Below are 5081 nucleotides of genomic sequence, written 5' to 3'. Positions count from 1 at the left end.
AAATGCTATCCATTAGCTGTGCAATATGTTGTCCAAATACCATCCAAAAAAGCTATCCATTATACTTCAAACTTTTTTTGTAGGGCCCTAAAAAAAGAACAATATTAGGGAAAAAAACAATAAACAAAAGCACATGTTAAAGTTGTACTGAAACTAATGTTTAAAGAAGAGTTCAATTCAAGTATGGGATTGTATTGTGTTGAAACTAATCATCACAAGGATAACTTTACATATTCACTAGCTAGAGAGGAGCGTGGAAGGGTTCATATTGTGCATTTAACTTGTTTGAATTAAGTGTTTGTTGTGAATGCAAATTATTTGAGATTTTGGGGTTGTTATGTTGCCATGCTTTAAGGGTGTTTCTTGTGAATAATGTAAACAACCTAACAAATATATATTATGTAGATGAGCAAAAGATGCCAAGAAAAGGTTGTATTGCTTTGATGATTCATTTAAATTAAACAAAAGTTACTCATAATTTTTTTTTTTTAATTAAACAAAAGGCTTAAATCAAGCATGCATAGCCATCAGAATTTAGTGCAATTAATCAAACAAAGATAACTAGGTAAACTATCCTACCCAATTGAATTTAGCAAATTTCCCTTCTTTTTTCTTCCTTTTTTTTTTTTTTTTTTTTTTTTTTTTTTTTTGGTTGCAATTGAATGTGTCCAACATAAAAACAACTCAACCAAATAAATAAACACCAAATTTTCAAACTTGGTGGTCAATTTATCAAAGAAAAGAATCAAACCCCAATTAAGTATTAGAATTCAAGAAAAACATGCTAACCCAGTTGGTACACTATAATTAGTGGACAAACAGTACTCATGAATCGAATTAACAAACCCAAAAAGAAAAAAAAAAAAAACAGAAAGGTGGTGATGGTGATGGGTAATTCTTAGGGTTGACAAGGGAGTGAATACAAGTGTGGAGAAGAGACTGGCACTGATGGCAAAAGCCAACTCCAAAATCTCATCGCGTTCTAAATTCTTCAGCAAGCCCAAGCAGCTCTCTCAGCTGCTATCGCCAAACTCCCAAGTCTTCTAGCTCATCAACTCTCCGATCATCGCATACACTCAACATAGAGTTTTTGAAGAGAAAAACAAAGATTGGTAATAATGGACAACCTAGAAACAATTTGTGATAAAAAAATAAATAAATAAATAAATAAAACATTTTACTATATTATTAGTGCAACAATCTAACATTTTACTGTACTATTAATGCAACAATCTACCAACAAGAATTAGAAGATGAAAAAGACTATTGAGGCAATGACCAATAAATCACATAAGGCAGCGACAAAAGAATATTACAAATGGTGGACTCAAAGATATTGATGCTTGAAGCATCTAGCCATTCACCATAAGATAGATGTGTAGTTCAGATTGTTTACCATCTCATCAAACAAATTTAAAAGGCCTTTAAGAGATATCAAATATATATTTTTGCATTCAGCCATTTGGCTATTCACCATAAAACAGATGTGTAGTTCAGATTGTGTAACAACTTAACTAATAAACAAAGAAAAAGCTTTATTTCTTTACTTATGAAACTCTAACATACTAACCACTTATAATCTGATCTAAAAAAACATTAAAAAAAAATTTATTAGTACAGCCATCTTCACTAAAGCATTTTATCAAACATATACATGTATATGTCAATTAAAAAAAAAAAAAACCAAATACATCTGTGTAAAAAGGAAAATTCAAAAAAAAAAAAAAGAGAGAGAGAAGACCTTCTTGCAACGTCAGGTGTCAGAAGCGGTGAGAAAACTTTCGGTGTTGGGGGTTGGAAACAATGAGAAGGAGAGATGATTTTAAGCATTTTCCGACGAGACAAAGGCAGGTCTAGTTGGAATTGGTGATGTTCGACGGAGTGCCTCCATCTCCGGAGGCGATGCTAGGCAGTGGCTGTCGAGCTTTGGAGTTGAGAGAGAGAGAGAGTAGATGGAGGTGCTGGTGTGTACTGGTGTGCAAGAGAGAGAGAGAGAGAAAGTTTTGATTTTGCATAAAGGTAAAGCGTGTTGAGTGGCGGGACTTTGAAAATTTTCAAGGGCATTTTTGTATTTTAGATTTAAATGAGCTAGTTTACTGATCTGTCATTTTTATACACATGAAACACCAACTGGATGCTGATCTAATATTCCGGAAACATCATATAGTTTCTCCGATACCAATGAGTGAAAAGATAAAAAATCAGGTGTTGTATTTATTGTTTCTTGATAGTTTCATTTGAAGCCATAGTTTTTATATTATTTAATTTTTTTTCACCTTTGTCAAATATATATATATATATATATATATTCCTCACTAACAACTTCCCTACCCAAACGCATCACCATAGTATCATTTTGTACTTTTTTTTTTTCTTATCTACTACTTATAACTTATAAGCTTAATTAGTATATAGGTAATTACAAAAAAGTATACTAGTAAAAGCTTAATTAGTATATAAGTAATTACAAAAAAAAAAATAGTAAAAAAATTATTAAAAGGATACTAAATTTATTTATTTTAAACGTTAATGAATATATATATATATATATAATATGTTCAAATTCAACTTAATCCGTTAACTTTTACTTCATTGTCAAATTAGTCATTAATATTTTTTTGACAATTTAATCCTCCACTTTGTCAATACGAGTTAATCTAAAGTTATTTTGGCCAAAATCTACTAGCAAATGAAGTCATTTTAAGTAGTGTATTTTGCTAATAGATTTGGATGAAAAAGACTAGAATAACTCTTTTAATTTTTTCAAAGTAACTAACAAAATTGACAAAATTAAATCCTAAGGACGAATTTGATGATTGAAACAAAAGTTAATGGATTAATTTTTTCGGTGCAATTTATTTGTCTTAAATCAATTTCTTATTGTTTCTTGTTGATTTGCCCCAAAGGAACTTTAGTTGTTTGAAGCTACTTGCCACTGAGGTTAATCAAAGAAACCAATCCACACATCGATAATAATGGGTGGCAATGGGTTTGAGAGAAGATGGGGGGGGGGGAGGGTGCTTTTGGGTTTGAGAGAAGTAGGGAAGCTTGTGGATTTTGTCAATAGAGGCAAAATGGTGTGGGGTTTAGGGTATTTCAATGGGTGGATTAGATTTTAGTGAGTTTAAATTGGTTGCATCTGGTGATTTGGATGCCAATGATTTTGATGGGCTTTTTCATAATTTGTAACGAATTTATGATGGCTAATGGTGGATCTAATGGCTGATTGATGTGGCTTCTTCATTGGGGAGGAAAATAGGTTGTGTTTTGAATGGGTGACATAGGAGGGAAGATAAGCAAAAGGGAAGGAAAATACTTTGTTTTTGTCATTTGGTTCACACGGGAGAAGAAAAAGTAAGGAGATGAAGGAATCAGGCTCACCCCTTTGTTATATATGGGCATAAAAGTGAAATGTCAGATTTTTCTTTCCACTTCTCTCTCCTTTGAAAACCAAACAAAGGGAAAATAAATCTATTTTCTCAACCCTCCTAATTTCTAATCATACATTCCCCCCCCCCCCCCCGGCGAAAAAAAACTTTCTTTGTCTTTCTTTTTCCTTACTCTTTTCTTTTACTTTCTCTTCCTCCAACTTCAACCAAACATAATGTTAGTTTTTTTATGTCACCTACGAACTATTTTGAATTGCATTATTTCCTGTTGGAATTTTATTTGTGGGGAGCAGTGCTAGGCTGTATGTTTTTTTATTAAAAATTTGATTAATCAATGTTTCCTATATTAATTTGATTTTTATTATTATTTATTTATTTATTCTATTATGTTTGTTAAAAAACATCATCATTTTGGGTGGGATAACAGAAAAAATGTTAGGATGGCCGATGAAAGGGCAAATTGAAGGTGTACAATGGAAGTTTTAAAAGTTGAGTGGTCGATTTAAAAGTGACTCCAAACTTAAATAGTGTAAAATATTCTTAACCTAAAAATTTTTACTAAACTATAAACTAAGGAAAAAGTTAATAGATGCCCTAAGGGCAAGGGCAGATAGTAGGCAAGTGATGGGGTCAAGTGCCCATCTTGAACTTCCAAAAAGTCCTCAAGTTATATTACTAAATTGTACTAAAAAGTCTTATTTACCCCCTTGACACAAAGGACAAACAACTTTTCTACATATAGTGGTAGTTATTAAATCTGTACCAAACCTCCGGTTAAACTATGAAACCCATAAACCAAAGCATTATCTGGAATAGTTTGATGTAAAATACTAGATATGCAATGACCCATTATCAAACTATATAAATCGACGGATTTCACGGGTTAAACTTTTTAACCTGTGAATAAAAGAAAAAAAATTACCATGTGTATCTATGAAAAAACACAAAAAGACTGTACTAAATTACTGAAGTTACTGAATTTTGAAGTCATAAATTGTATTTGGAGATTTAAATAATTTAGTTATGCTTTAGGGTTTAATGACTAAGCTAAAATTTTATTTTGAATTTCTATGAGATATGTTGTTTCAAGACTTTTGGACTATATAACTTGGTTATTAGATGATTTATGTGAATAATGTGTTTTTTTTTTTTCTCTAACTTTATTTCATATGATGTAATTTTTTTTTATTGTTATAATTTATTAATTTAGCTAAATGGAGTATTTTTATTTTATTTTAGTTGCTTTTTATAATTATAAAATATATCATTTAATTAATCAATAAATCTACAATTCAACCAATGAACCACGGGTTGAACCAATAAGCCAATTCTTCAGCCGAGTCAACTTCCGATATGGTTTTGATAACTATGCATATAGTAACTTCAATTTCATGACAAATTTTAAATTTTTTAATAACTCTTGTATTAAAATTGAGTCCCACCTAATAATGCTGAAACAACTTGTATAGTAACCTACTTTTCTACCACTACTTTGTGGACTAGGACTTTGACAACATACACTGACTTTTAGGGTATGTTTGGTTGAGGTGATTTTGGGGAGGATGGAAAAAAAATAAAGAAAAATAAGAGAGAAAATAGTTGGAAGGGGTGTTTGGTTGGAAATAAAGGAATGAGAGAAAATTGGTCAAGTTCAGGTGTTTTCCACCCAACCCACCAAAAATAAATCTCCCC

The 5081-nt window shown here is 31.1% G+C and overlaps 1 long non-coding RNA gene across 1 annotated transcript; it reads right to left on the bottom strand.

Moving 5' to 3' along the window:
• Nucleotides 1-742: 742 nt before the first annotated feature.
• On the bottom strand, nucleotides 743-2051 carry LOC115965752. The gene is made up of 2 exons (XR_004086149.1): nucleotides 1742-2051; nucleotides 743-1127 (listed from the first exon to the last, which is right to left on the bottom strand). It is a non-coding gene; the product is annotated as an uncharacterized LOC115965752 (long non-coding RNA).
• Nucleotides 2052-5081: the final 3030 nt, after the last annotated feature.

This window comes from Quercus lobata, chromosome 10 (assembly GCF_001633185.2).
Source record: "Quercus lobata isolate SW786 chromosome 10, ValleyOak3.0 Primary Assembly, whole genome shotgun sequence".
NCBI classification, from domain to species: Eukaryota; Viridiplantae; Streptophyta; class Magnoliopsida; order Fagales; family Fagaceae; genus Quercus; species Quercus lobata.
Note: the sequence above shows the minus strand (reverse complement) of the source record. Positions and strands in the feature narration are given on the sequence as shown.